A 16,169-nucleotide genomic window follows, 5' to 3' on the forward strand; every position below is an offset into this window, starting at 1 on the left:
TTGTTGAAGGTGATTATTTTAAACCTGCAACTGAGGCTTGGTGAATCAACAACTATATTATATACATAAATAAATATGGAGCATTTCTTTTTTGAGACAACACATTCTTTTTAATGAGAATTCACTTTATCAAGCTGCCGGTCTGAATTCTTAAATAACTTTGACATAGAATTAAATGAAAAAAACAAATACAATTGTATTTCACTATGATATATTTAATATTTGTAACATCAAATAGTTTAATTTTCATGTCAAAAAATGGCAAGGATCAGACTCTAGTTCAGACCATCTGCTGAACTTTTGAACCTGAACACACACACACACACACACCTGTATGTTTGCTTTGAGAGGTGGCAGATTATGCTCAGAGACTGAGATTGTCTTTGCCAATAATTTATCTAACATAGGTTCACTGTGGGAATTATAATAATTTCACAAGACAATAGCATACAGTATGGTGGTTTTTAAGACAATAATAAAATAACATACTTTGAACAAGGGATAGATTAATTATGCTGTTGTTCCAGACAAGGAGAGTTGAAAAGAATACAGCACAAATTTAATTTGAGGTATATCTTGATTTGAATTGGTACTAGGGAGGGGCAGTTTAGCCAACCAAGAGATGTAAGGAAAGGAAAGTGAAAAGTCTTCTGTTGCTAGGGAAAATTGCTAGGGAACAATGGCATGGGTGTTGGCTAGTTAGAAGATCTTCATGTTGTATGGGCTGCATAGTTTTCACCACTGCTGATAAGAGTCACCTTTACCATGGAGGGAGCTAAGCCAAGGTGTTCAGAGAACTGTTTCGATCAGCAAAGGGCAGCCTTTACTTTTTGATAAATATATATATTTGTTTATTGAAGTATAGTTGATTTACAGCATCGTGTTGATTTGAGGTGCACAGCTGAGTGATTTAGTTGTATATGTGTATATATTTATGCACATATATATTCTTTTCAGATTCTTTTCCATCATAGATTATTGCAGGATATTGAATATAGTTTCCTATGTGGTATAGTAGGTCCTTGTTGCTTATCTGTTTTAGGTATAGTAGTGTCTATCTATTAATCCCTAAATCCTAATTTATCCCTCCTCATTGGTTTACTATGTCTGTGAGTCTACTTCCATTTTGTAAATAAAGTCATTTGTATCATTTGTTCGGATAAGGCAATGGCACCCCACTCCAGCACTCTTGCCTGGAGAATCCCATGGATGAAGGAGCCTGGTAGGCTGCAGTCCATGGGGTTGCTAAGAGTTGGTCACGACTGAGTAGCTTCACTTTCACTTTTCACTTTCATGCATTGGAGAAGGAAATGGCAACCCACTCCAGTGTTCTTGCCTGGAGAATCCCAGGGACGGGGGAGCCTGGTGGGCTGCCATCTATGGGGTCGCACAGAGTCAGACAAGACTAAAGTGACTTAGCAGCAGCCGCAGCAGCAGTATCATTTGTTTAGATTCCACATATAAGTAATATCATATGGTATCTGTCTTTCTCTTTCTAACTTACTTTGGGTCCATCCACATTGTTGCAAGTGGCATTACATCATTATTTTTTATAGCTTAGTAATATTCCATTGTGTGTGTGTGTGTGTATATGTATGTGTGTGTGTGTGTGTATACACCACATCTCCTTGATCCATTCATCTGTCAAAAATAAGTCCCCAGCAGGGCTTCAACACTTGTGCTACCATAGACATGGATCATTACATCAGTACACACAATACAAAATTAAAGAAAGAGAAAAAAATTATTATAAGAAATCTTAGGATTTACTCTCAATGATTGTTATATATATCCTACAGTCTAGTTCCAATCTTTCACTATTCAAAGATATTATGTTTTTATTGACTATATTCCCCACACTGTACATTTCATCCTCTCAGCTCATTCATTTTGTAACTGGAAGTTTGTACCTTCTATTCTCCCTTACCTATTTCTCTTATCCTCTCCCCCCACCACTCTGTGGCAACCACCTGTTTTAAATGTTTGTTGAATGAGTAAGGGAGGGAGCTTCAGTGCAGAGCTTCTAGGGCAGAACAGGCATGCCACATTTGGGGACCCTGAAAAGAAGCCACTACGATGAACGTGGCAAGAGCTGAAGTGGTGCCAGAAGAGGCTGAGAAGGTAAGCAGGAGGCCAGGTCAGGGTCACAAAGTGGCATGTTCACAGGGAGGACCTTCCACACTATAGTTTACATACTGGGGTGACCAAAAAGTTTGTTTGGGTTCCATAAACTTCAGTGGAAAAACCCGAATGAACTTTTTGGTCAACCCAATAAATGACACCTTTGGAGCACAACTCAAGTGTGAATGGTGCCTTTGTAGCTGGGTAATCAGCCCACCTGGGACACGGGATGAAGAAGAGGCAGGAGCACCAAGTTACTCCCAGGCCCGAGGAAATGAGACAGAGAGACCTTTGTCCTGAGGGACATTTCATAGACAGCTAGACCACTGAGGGCCAATTTCCATTCCTATCATTGTCTGTGGTTGACCTGTTTGTCCGTTCTAAATGCATGTGTAATTAGCAATTGCTACTGCCAGGAAATGCCAACACATACAATTTACTTCAGCAGATACAAAACATTTATGCATGCAACCCAATTTTCAGAACTACAAAATGCCAAGTGTCCAGATGTAGTGAATTCTCAGAAGTAATTAACTACATAAATTAACAAAATAAAATCATTCTCACATGCACTGATAAAAACTAATGGCCGGTCTCCTACTAATGTTTTGGATTGTTTTTTGTATTTTTTGTTGAGAATACTTTTTCACACTTTCAACTTTTTTTGGTCTATTAAAATGGAATGATTTTATTACATCTCACCTCCTTGCAAATATTGGAAAAAAATAATAAAACCCTCATGTGTTTCCAGAATTTTATGCAACCTTCTAGTAAATAAGCAGAGTAAGATATGCAATCTCAGCTTTTCTCTCTCCTGAAATTATTTGCCTGATGTGTGCTTTTCCATGAAAGAGCTTTTAAGCACTCATACGTGAGATTAGCATCCATGGAAAGAGCAGAATTTGCTTTTCCACTAGCTTAATAAAGTGCTGTCCTGGTGATTTGAAGAGAAATCCAATTTCTCTTTGTTTTATATAACCAGTGATCTCCCAAAGGACATTCTTCACTCACTGACTCAAAGTAAAGTTAATTCTTTGGCTCATTTGCTACAGGAACCAAATATATCTAGGTTCAAATTACGCCTCTGCCATGTTCAACCTCTGTCACCTCCATTTAATATTGCTTACTTTCAGTGCCCTCAACTATAAATGGGGATAATGATAAAGTTCCTATAGGGTTTTTAACAGATGTGAAAATATAAATACCTAATGCAGTGGCTGGCATGAATGTTACCATCTTTATTACTGCATTTAATGGTATTCTTTTATTTTTAACTAAATTATACACATAGTCCATCTATATGAAGTACATGCAAAACTAACAATATTGTAAGTTGACTATATATTTTCATTTTTTAATTTATTTTTTCTTTTTTAATTGAGATAAAATTGTTTTAAAATATTGTGTTATTTTCTGCTGTATAATAAAGCAAATCAGCAAAATGTATACATATGTCCCCTCTCTCTTGAACCTCCCTCCCAGCTCCTCATCCCACCCCTCTAGGTCATCACAGAGCACCAAGCAGAGCTTCCTTTGCTATACAGCAGCTTCTCACTTGTTATGTTTTACATCTGGTAAAGAATATATGTTGGCGATTCCCAGATAACGCTAGTGGTAAAGAACTCACCTACCAATGCAGACGACATAAGAGACACGGGTTCAACCCCTGGGTCAGGAAGATACCCTGGAGGAAGGCATGATAACCCATTCCAGTACTCTTGCCCAGAGAATCCCATGGACAGAGAAGCCTGGCGGGCTACAGTCCATAGGGTAGCAAAGAGTAGAACATGACTGAATTGAGCTAGCACATTGGGTAAAATTGTGTAAAGTTGACAATCAACCTGATTTTGGAACAAATAACATGAATCTTGAAATAAGGCCAATCTTGGTTTGAATGTACATATTTATACTCATAAACCCTTTTCATGTAAATTGTTTATCTTTCTGAGTTTGGGCTGTAAGTGGCTTAATAACAATGACCTCTAAACCTTGTTTTATAGATTTAGAAGATCAGCATACATAGAGTGCCCAACATAATAACTTCTCAAAATGTGGTCTCTGTGTTCATGGTTGTGTTTTTGTCTATAAAGTTTATAAATGCTGCTGACTTTTAAAACTGGAAGGAAATTGATGTATTTTCTGTGAGATATCTATCACAGGTTTGGGATGGTCACAGGTTCTAGATGGTCTTTTAATAGCATTAAGCACACTGGAAATCAACAAGCTAATTGGTCATTTATAAAGCATTTAAATTATGTATACATATATACATGTACAGTTAAAAAGTAATATTCTAATTTGTTCAGAATTTTGTGTTTTTGAGACTACTCAGTTCAGTTCAGTTTAGTTCAGTCGTTCAGTCGTGTCCGACTCTTTGCGACTTCATGAATCGCAGCACACCAGGTCTCCCTGTCCATCACCAATTCCCGGAGTTCACCCAGACTCATGTCCATTGAGTCAGTGATGCCATCCAGCCATCTCATCCTCTGTCGTCCTCATCTCCTCCTGCCCCCAATCCCTCCCAACATCAGAGTCTACTACTACTTCTACTTGAGACTACTACTACTTCTTTATTCTGCTTATTTGCCCAATAAAATATCTGGGTTTTCACTAAGTGACTTAAAATTAATATTTTTAGAAAAAAGGATAGCCATGATCACATGTTTGAGAGAGAAATACATAGAAGATAGAATAACCTGTGATTCCTAGCAAGTAAATACTTATGCCCCTGTTCCCTTTCTCTTTCTGATATCAAAGTTTTTAAATGGTAATCTTGAAACCTGGGAAATGATTTACAGATATCTTTAACAGATTTGCGCATAAAAGTCTGACATCTTAATTGCGTTCTGAACATATTCTTGTTTAAGGCCATCAGTTCAGTTCAGCTCAGTCATTCAGTCGTGTCCGACTCTTTGCGACCCCATGAATTGCAGCATGCCAGGCCATCCTGTCCAACACCAAATCCCGGAGTTCACACAAACTCATGTCCATCGAATTGGTGATGCCATCCAGCCATCTCATCCTGTGTCATCCCCTTCTCCTCCTGGCCCCAATCCCTCCCAGAATCAGATTCTTTTCCAATGAGTCAACTCTTCACATGAGGTGGCCAAAGTATTGGAGTTTCAGCTTCAACATCAGTCCTTCCCATGAACATTCAGGACTGATCTCATTTAGGATGGACTGGTTGGATCTCCTTGCAGTCCATGGGACTCTCAAGAGTCTTCTCCAACACCACAGTTCAAAAGCATCAATTCTTCAGTGCTCAGCTTTCTTCTAAGTCCAACTTTCACATCCATACATGACCACTGGAAAAACAATAGCCTTGACTAGACGGACCTTTGTTGGCAAAGTAATGTCTCTGCTTTTGAATATGCTATATAGGTTGGTCATAACTTTCCTTCCAAGGAGTAAGTGTCTTTTAATTTCATCTGCAGTGAATTTGGAGCCCAGAAAAATAAAGTCAGCTACTCTTTCCACTGTTTCCCCATCTATTTCCCACGAAGTGATGGGACCAGATGCCATGATCTTCGTTTTCTTAATATTGAGCTATAAGCCAACTTGTTCACTCTCCTCTTTCAGTTTCATCAAGAGGCTTTTTAGTTCTTCTTCACATTCTGCCATAAGTGGTATCATCTGCATATCTGAGGTTATTGATACTTCTCCCAGCAATCTTGATTCCAGCTTGTGCTTCTTCCAGCCCAGCGTTTCTCATGATGTACTCTGCATAGAAGTTAAATAAGCACGGTGACAATATACAGTCTTGACGTACTCCTTTTCCTATTTGGAACCAGTCTGTTGTTCCATGTCCAGTTCTAACTGTTGCTTCCTGACCTGCATACACATTTCTCAAGAGGCAGGTCAGATGGTCTGGTATTCCCATCTCTTTCAGAATTTTCCACAGTTTATTGTGATCCACACAAAGGCTTTGGCAAAGTCAATAAAGCAGAAATAGATGTTTTTTTCTGGAACTCTCTTGCTTTTTCCATGATCCAGCGGATGTTGGCAATTTGGTCTCTGGTTGCTCTGCCTTTTCTAAAACCAGCTTGAACATCTGGAAGTGCATGGTTCACATATTGCTGAAGCCTGGCTTGGAGAATTTTGAGCATTTCTTTATTAGCATGTGAGATGAGTGCAATTGTGCAGTAGTTTGAGCATTCTTTGGCATTGCCTTTCTTTGGGATTGGAATGAAAACTGACCTTTTCCAGTCCTGTGGCCACCGCTGAGTTTTCCAAATTTGCTGGCATATTGAGTGCAGCACTTCCACAGTATCATCTTCCAACATTTGAAATAGCTCAACTGGAATTCCATCACTTCCACTAGCTTTGTTTGTAGTGATGCTTTCTAAAGTCCACTTGACTTCACATTCCAGGATGTCTGGCTCTAGGTTAGTGATCACACCATTGTGATTATCTTGTTCGTGAAGATCTTTTTTGTACAGTTCTTCTGTGTATTCTTGCCACCTCTTCTTAATATCTTCTGCTTCTCTTAGGTCCATACAATTTCTGTCCTTTGTCGAGCCCCTCTTTGCATGAAATGTTCCCTTGGTATCTCTAATTTTATTGAAGAGATCTCTAGTCTTTCCCATTTTGTTGTTTTCCTGTATTTCTTTGCACTGATTGTTGAGGAAGGCTTTCTTATCTCTTCTTGCTATTCTTTGGAACTCTGCATTCAGATGCTTATATCTTTCCTTTTCTCCTTTGCCTTTTGCTTCTCTTCTTTTTACAGCTATTTGTAAGGCCTCCCCAGACAGCCATCTTGCTTTTTTGCATTTCTTTTCCATGGGGATGGTCTTGATCCCTGTCTCCTGTACAATGTCACAAACCTCAGTCCATAGTTCATCACACACTCTATTTATCAGATCTAGTCCCTTAAATCTATTTCTCACTTCCAGTGTATAATCATAAGGAATTTGATTTAGGTCATACCTGAACGGTCTAGTTGTTTTCCCTACTTTCTTCTGAAAGAAGAAAGTTTAAGTTTGAATTTGGCAACAAGGAGTTCATGATCTGAGCCACCGTCAGCTTCCAGTCTTGTTTTTGCTGACTGTATAAAGCTTCTCCATCTTTGGCTGCAAAGAATATAATCAATCTGATTTCTGTGTTGACCATCTGGTGATGTCCATGTGTAGAGTCTTCTCTTGTGTTGTTGGAAGTGGGTGTTTGCTATGACCAGTGTGTTCTCTTGGCAAAACTCTATTAGCCTTTGTCCTGCTTCATTCCATATTCCTATGCCAAATTTGCCTGTTACCTCAGGTGTTTCTTGACTTCCTGCTTTTGCATTCCAGTCCCCTATAATGAAAAGGACATCCTTTTTGGCTGTTAGTTCTAAAAGGTCTTGTAGGTCTTCATAGAACCATTCAACTTCAGCTTCTTCAGAGTTACTGGTTGGGTCATAGACTTGGATTACTGTGATCCTGAACGGTTTGCCTTGGAAACGAACAGAGACCATCCTGTCGTTTTTGAGATTGCATCCAAGTACTGCATTTCGGACTCTTTTGTTGACCATGATGGCTACTTCATTTCTTCTAAAGGATTCCTGCCCACAGTAGTAGATATAATGGTCATCTGAGTTAAATTCACTCATTCCAGTCCATTTTAGTTCGCTGATTCCTAGAATGTCAACGTTCACTCTTGCAATCTCCTGTTTGACCACTTCCAATTTACCTTGATTCATGGACCTAACATTCCAGGTCCTTATGCAATATTGCTCTTTACAGCATGGGACCTTGCTTCTATCACCAGTCACATCCTCAACTGGGTATTGTTTTTGCTTTGGCTCCATCCCTTCATTCTTTCTGGAGTTATTTCTCCACTGATCTCCAGTAGCATATCGGGCACCTACCGACCTGTAGAGTTCCTCTCAGTATCCTACCATTTTGCCTTTTCATACTGTTCATGGGATTCTCAAGGCAAGAATACTGAAGTGGGTTTGCCATTCCCTTCTCCAGTGGACCACATTCTGTCAGACCTCTCCACCATGACCCACCCATCTTGGGTGGCCCCACACGGCATGGCTTAGTTTCACTGAGTTAGACAAGGCTGTGGTCCGTGTGATCAGATTGGCTAGTTTTCTGTGATTATGGTTTCAGTCTGTCTGCCTTCTGATACCTTTATAACAACTATCGTCTTACTTGGGTTTCTCTTACCTTGGACGTGGGGAATCTCTTCATGGCTGCTCCAGCAAAGCGCAGCCGCTGCTCCTTACCTTTGACGAGGTTGCCCCTCCTGACCTTGAACGTGGGGTAGCTCCTCTCAGCCACGCTTCTGTGCGGTCCGTCGCAGCCAGCACACTTCTGTGCTAATGTGTGCTGAAGGCCATAGAAAGTTTTATCTTTGGAGGAACACCATATTGCCATTTCTATTATTTCAGTGACAGATGTTTCTAGCCAACCGGTGAGTCATCACATTTTTTTTGTATTTGATTTTCATCACAATGTACATATTCTAAAGCAATCTTTTATAATGGTAGCCTTGAACCAGCATACTTTTAGTGGACAAACTGCCCTTTGAAACCATGTGGCCATCCATTAAAAAGCCACCTAAAACACTAGGAAAATGCTGTCATTTTAAGTAGTTTTCCAGGAAGGAAGTCTTTTCTCCCTGAATTGATTGGCATTTTTATACCATTATGTCTTATGGTAGAAAATGAGGCTAGTCAGATATGTCTACTTTAAGGAATAATTTCTTATTTTTACAACATTTGGCTGAATTTCCCAGTTTACCTGATGGGAACTGACCATAAGCTTGATTTATGTGTTTAGGGATGGGAATCCAATATGTAGATTTCTTAAGTGAGAGGGCTTCTTTTCCTTATAATCATATAATATATTTCCTTCAACAATGACTTTTGCCTGTATATGGATTCTTCATCTTATCCCCCTGACTCTTCCTCCAATGTAATCATATCTTTATCAGTTTCCAGCTTTAAAAAATAATTTTGCCACATATATAATTATGTCTAACAGTAAAATGATTAATTTTTATTTTTTGTAAGCATTATATGTAGTCTCCTATGATTTGTATTTTTAACTCAATGTGATATTTCTAAAATCCATCTAAGCTATTTTTAGATGAGATAAATGAAATTAATTCATTTTTCTATGTTGTATAGTACTTCACGACGATTACACAAAATTTGTTTCTTTTTCCTATGGATGAGTTTTCCCCACTGGACATTTGGAACATTCTTGTGTCTTTCTTATGGTGAAAGTATACAGGAGTTTCCTTAGGACAGGAATTTCCTGGACCCTGTTTATACTTGTTTTCACATTGACAAAATGGAAAATAAGTTGTTTTTCCAAAGTGGCTGTACTAATCACAACCTCCAGAAGAGTACCTGTTTTTATTGCTCCATATACATATCAGCATTGTCAAGTTCCTAAGTATTTGTCCATAAAATGAATGTAAAATGGTATTTTATTGTGACCCTGATTCACATTTCTTACATCAATAATGAGGTTGAATGTCTTTTCATATGTCAGCCATAGCTCAGCAGGTAAAGAATTCGCTTGCAATGCAGGAGACCCTGGTTTGATTCCTGGGTAGGGAAGATCCCCTGGAGAAGTAATCTGCTACCCACTCCAGTATTTATGGGTTTCCCTGGTGGCTCAGACAGTAAAGAATCCATCTGCAATGCAGGAGACCTGGGTTCAGTCCCTGTGTTGGGAAGATCTCCTGGAGGAGGACATGGCAACCCACTCCAGTATTCTTGCCTGGAGAATCCGCATGGACAGAGGCACCTGGTGGGCTACAGTCCATGGGGTCGTAAAGAGTTGGGCATGACTGAGAAACTCAGCACAGCATAAAGCTTTTTGCATATTCTTTGTGTATTTTTTTTAATTGTGTAATCTATTATCTAGTTTTTATGGATTGAATAATTATTCAATTTCCTAATGATCTTCAATGTTATTTCTATCATGTATCATAATTACTGTTCCTGGACTCAGTGTTTGAACGATTTGGGAATTCCTACACCTAAATTCGGAGAAGGCAATGGCACCCCACTCCAGTACTCTTGCCTGGAAAATCCCATGGATGAAGAAGCCTGGTAGGCTGCAGTCCATGGGGTCGCTAAGAGTTGGACACGACTGAGCGACTTCACTTTCACTTTTCACTTTCATGCATTGGAGAAGGAAATGGCAACCCACTCCAGTGTTCTTGCCTGGAGAATCCCAGGGACAGGGGGAGCCTGGTGGGCTACCGTCTATGGGGTCGCACAGAGTCAGACACGACTGAAGTGACTTAGCAGCACACCTAAATTAACTATATTAATTTTTATAGTTTTATAAGTTTTTTTTTTCTGATAGAAAAAAACCACATTTTACTCTTTTTATAAATTTAGGAATGTTTGGTATATACTTTTTCCCTTTGTTTTTCAAATAATTTTGTCAAATTTCACATAGAATGCTACTTGGATTTTTACTGAAATTATATTGTGTGTTTAGATAAAATTTTGGAAAATGGATAATTTATCCTACCTGTCTATTAAAGTAAAAACTCTATTTTTAAGGTCTCTTCAATATATTTAAATATAATTATAATAATTTCTTGATATACATGAAGCCTATCTTAGATGAATTCTTTTATACATTTTAGTATACACATTTATTATAATGAGTATATTTTTAAAAGAGTGTAGCTAGCATTTAGAAATGCAACTGAGTTTTTTATATCCATCTTACATCTAGCCATCTTTCTAAATTATCTTTGCTATTTTACTAATTTCAGTTCAGTTCAGTTCAGTTCAGTCACTCAGTCATGTCCGACTCTTTGCAACCCCATGAATCACAGCACGCCAGGCCTCCCTATCCATCACCAACTCCTGGAGTTCACTCAAACTCACGTCCATCGAGTCACTGATGCCATCCAGCCATCTCATCCTCTGTTGTCCCCTTCTCCTCCTGCCCGCAATCCCTCCCAGCATCAGAGTCTTTTCCAACGAGTCAAGTCTTCACATGAGGTGGCCAAAGTACTGGAGTTTCAGCTTTAGCATCATTCCTTCCAAAGAACACCCAGGACTGATCTCCCTTAGAATGGACTGGTTGGATCTCCTTGCAGTCCATGGGACTCTCAAGAGTCTTCTCCAACACCACAGTTCAAAAGCATCAATTCTTTGGCGCTCAGCTTTCTTCACAGTCCAACTCTCACATCCATACATGACTACTGGAAAAACCATAGCCTTGACTAGATGGCAAAGTAATGTCTCTGCTTTTGAATATGCTATCTAGGTTGGCCTAACTTTCCTTCCAAAGATAGATTAACATTTAGAAATGCAACTGAGATTTTTTATATCCACCTTATGTCTAGCCATCTTTTTAAATTATCTTTACTATTTTACTAATTTATAGATTTTTGTGGAGTATTATGTAAATAATCATATCATGTGCAGATTAAAAGTTTACTACTTAGCTCGATTGTTATTTTCTAGTATTTATGCTTTTAATTTGAAGATTTAATTTATCTTCATGGATGAGTGTTTATTATATACATACATATATGTGTGTGTGTGATATTTTTAGACAATTTAGAATATTTGCATTTTTATCTTTTCAACCATTGCCTCTTTTTTTCTCTCTTCTTTTCTTAGGAAACCTCAGTTATGTACATGTATCTCATTCTCTTCACATTCCTTAAGATTTGTTCACATTTCCCATTTTTGCCACTGTGTGATACATTCTGTGTAATTTCTATTTTAAACAAGCATTATTTCAATCAATCCTCTCAAGAATCCTAACCTTGATTTTACAGAGAGAAAACTAAGATGCTCAGTATTTCTTCACTAGTCCATTATTTAACCCATTGGTTTATGTAACATTCCACCTTTAACCTAAAGTGAATCACCATATATACATGACTCTACTTTTAATTCTCTATTCTGCTCCATTGATGCATTCAACTGTTTTGGCCTCAATAACAAAGCCTTTTGTTATGACTTTATTTATTGTATGTTTTTCTACTGATATTATTACACTTTTTTTCCTGAAAAAACTTGATTTTTTAAAAATAGATATTCACATGAAACCTATATTTTAATTTTATTTTGCTTGTTATCTGGGGAAAAATACATTTGGCACCATATACAAGACACAGGAGGTAAACAATTAGTAAGTAACACTGAGGAAACCAGAATTGAAAGAGACACGTGTACCCCAATGTTCATCGCAGCACTGTTTATAATAGCCAGGACATGGAAGCAACCTAGATGTCCATCAGCAGATGAATGGATAAGAAAGCTGTGGTATATATACACAATGGAGTATTACTCAGCCATTAAAAAGAATACATTTGAATCAGTTCTAATGAGATGGATGAAAGTGGAACCTATTATACAGAGTGAAGTAAGCCAGAAAGAAAAACACCAATACAATACAGTATATTAACGCATATATATGGAATTTAGAAAGATGATAACAATGACCCCATATGTGAGACAGAAAAAGAGACACAGATGTAAAGAATAGACTTTTGGACTCTGTGGAAGAAGGCGAGGGTGGGATGATTTGAGAGAATAGCATTGAATCCTGTGTATTATCATATGTGAAATAGATTGCCAGTCCAGGTTAGATTCATGAGACAGGGTGCTCAGGGCTGGTGCACTGGGAAGACACTGAGAGATGGGATGGGAGGGATGTGGGAGGGGTGTTCAGGATGGGGAACACATGTACATCCATGGCTGATTCATGTCAATGTATGGCAAAAACCACTACAATAAAGTAATTAGCCTCCAATTAAAAAAAAAAAAGTGTCTCCTTTAGCCTATCATTTGGTTCTTTCTCAAGAAGCAAGTAATGTTGCCAGTTTCTTATATGCTCTTCTAGAAATAGTCCATACATTTGAACTTTAAAATAAGTCTATTAAGAATTCAAAGAATTTAGTTAATAACCAAAGAATTTAAGAAAAATTTGATCAATATTGAATTGAATTTATAGATTAACTTGAAGCAGAATTGACATCCATACAGTAACAAAACTCATTCAACTGCTAGAATGTCTTTCCACTTCTTTATTTTTTTCTTTTAACTTTTTTATATTGGAGTATAGCCAATTAATAAGGTTGGGAGTTTCAGGTGCACAGCAGAGCAACTCAGCCATACATATACATGTATCCATTCTCCTTGAAACTCCTCTCCCATCTAGACTCCTTCATATTTGACATATTGTACCCTTTTTTGTGTCCTTCAATAAACTTTTACAATTTTATTCATATTTTACATAGTTTCTGATAATAAATATGCCTAAGAATTCCAATATTTTTGTATGTGTGACAATAATGAATAGAATCCTGGTGTATTGATTTTGTATCTTTTTTATAAGCCTAGTAATTTCTAACAGTTTTTCATTTGACTTTCTTGCATTTTCTACCCAGATGATGATATTGTCTACAAATAGTGACAGCTGAGTCTTTCCTTTCAATCTCTGTGCTACTTTTTTATACTGATTTTATTAATTTAGTAAGACTTTATTATACCTTAGAATGATAACAGAGGTAGAAGATAATGCTATGTTTTCCCTGTTTTTGTGGAAATACTATTTTTATATGAGTAATTATGTTTGCTGTGTGCCCCTGGTAGCTTATTTTCCATCTATTTCATCTACTAAGGTATTTCTTTTTTCTTTTTAACCTTTTGAACCTCATAATCCATTTCTCTCACTCTAACCCTCTATCTCTGGCAACTGCCAATTTGTTGTCTATAGCTATGAGTTTTTACTTCTTTAGATTTAATATGTAAGAGAGATTATACAGTGTTTGTCATTCTATAATTTCTGATACATCTTCTGGCTCTATACCTTCTATTGCACTAAATGTTTCAACTATTTCTAAATTGATATTTAGGCTACCTATCGAATTAAAAAAATTATTTTAGTGTCACTAAATATTCTAAGTACAATAATTCTGTTTTTATGATCTGTTTTTGCATGCTTTCCCTTGAAACGTTATTTCCATAATACTTGCACATAGAGCTGTCTGACATTCTGAATCTGACAATTCAATATGTTTGAACCTTGAAAAAATAAGAATATAATTTTCTATTTCTGGTAGCTGTGGCATATTGGGTCTCATGTTTTCTTTGTTGCTTGCTGATATTTGTGGACTTGTTGGTTGGACCTCATCTGTGGAATATCTTTATGCTTTAATTAGGATAATTTTTCTCTAAAGAGGGTTTGCCCCTACTTTGTCAATAGCCAAGGAATATTCCTAATATGGGTCTTTTCTGTCTTCTTTCCTATTGTGACTCAGTATGGTTTTTCCAGTAGTCATGTATGGATGTGAGAGTTGAACTATAAAGAAAGCTCAGTGCCAAATAATTGATGTTTTTGAACTGTGGTGTCAGAGAAGAGTCTTGAGAGTCCCTTGGACTGTAAGGAGATCAAGCCAGTCAATCCTAAAGGAAATCAGTCCAGAATATTCATTGGAAAGACTGCTGCTGAAGCTGAAACTCCAATACTTTGGCCACCTGATGCAAACAACTGATTCCTTGGAAAAGACCCTGATTCTGGGAAAGATTGAAGGCATGAGGAGAAGGGGACAACAGAGGATGAGATGGCATCACTGACTCGATGGACATGAGTCTGAGCAAGCTCTGGGAGTTGGTGATGGACAGGGAAGCCTGGCGTGCTACAGTCCATGGAGTTGCAAAGAGTCAGAAACAACTGAGCGACTGAACTGAATTGAGCTGATGGGATTGTAAGACACAGGTTATTTACAAGCTGCCTCTCAAGGCTCCGTTTTAATCTCCCTTAACTGAGTTATTATTGACCTCTGCCCTAAATATAACCCTTCTTTCCTGACTGTTCACTGCTCAGTCCCAGCATCTTGATCTGATTCCAGATCATATTAGAAAAGTAAATTGAGTGTCGTAAAGTGAGGAGGAGGTTTTGGTAGGGATGTTTCCTTGCCTCTTTTGTAACTATGAAAAACATCTATTTCTGCTTTATTGACTATGCCAAAGCCTTTGACTGTGTGGATCGCAATAAACCGTGGAAAATTCTGAAAGAGATGGAAATATCAGACCACCTGATCTGCCTCTTGAGAAATGTGTATGCAGGTCAGGAAGCAACAGTTAGAACTGGACATGGAACAACAGACTGGTTCCAAATAGGAAAAGGGGTACGTCAAGGCTGTATATTGTCACCCTGCTTATTTAACTTCTATGCAGAGTACATCATGAGAAACGCTGGGCTGGAAGAAGCACAAGCTGGAATCAAGATTGCCGGGAGAAATATCAATAACCTCAGATATGCAGATGACACCACCCTTATGGCAGAAAGTGAAGAGGAACTAAAAAGCCTCTTGATGAAAGTGAAAGTGGAGAGTGAAAAAGCTGGCTTAAAGCTCAACATTCAGAAAATGAAGATCATGGCATCCAGTCCCATCACTTCATGGGAAATAGATGGGGAAACAGTGGAAACAGTGTCAGACTTTATTTTTCTGGGCTCCAAAATCAGTGCAGATGGTGACTGCAGCCATGAAATTAAAAGACGCTTGCTCCTTGGAAGGAAAATTATGACCCACCTAGATAGCATATTCAAAGGCAGAGACATTACTTTGCCAACAAAGGTCCGTCTAGTCAAGGCTATGGGTTTTCCTGTGGTCGTGTATGGATGTGAGAGTTGGACTGTGAAGAAGGCTGAGCGCTGAAGAATTGATGCTTTTGCACTGTGGTGTTGGAGAAGACTCTTGAGAGTCCCTTGGACTGCAAGGAGATCCAACCAGTCCATTCTGAAGGAGATCAGCCCTGGGTGTTCTTTGGAAGGAATGATGCTAAAGCTGAAACTCCAGTACTTTGGCCACCTCATGTGAAGAGTTGACTCATTGGAAAAGACTCTGATGCTGGGAGGGATTGGGGGCAAGAGGAGAAGGGGACGACAGAGGATGAGATGGCTGGATGGCATCACTGACTCGATGGACGTGAGTCTGAGTGAACTCTGGGAGTTGGTGATGGACAGGGAGGCCTGGCGTGCTGTGATTCATGGGGTCGCAAAGAGTCGGACACGACTGGGCGACTGATCTGATCTGAGACATCTATTTTCTGCCCTAGCAGTGTATCT

At 38.4% G+C, this 16,169-nt stretch overlaps 1 pseudogene; it reads left to right on the plus strand.

Moving 5' to 3' along the window:
• The first annotated feature begins 2,076 nt into the window (after positions 1–2,076).
• LOC133256249 (oxysterol-binding protein-related protein 9-like) overlaps positions 2,077–16,169 on the plus strand; it is a 154,791-nt pseudogene continuing 140,698 nt past the window's right edge.

Source organism: Bos javanicus, chromosome 2 (assembly GCF_032452875.1).
Source record: "Bos javanicus breed banteng chromosome 2, ARS-OSU_banteng_1.0, whole genome shotgun sequence".
In the NCBI taxonomy this organism is placed as follows: domain Eukaryota; kingdom Metazoa; phylum Chordata; class Mammalia; order Artiodactyla; family Bovidae; genus Bos; species Bos javanicus.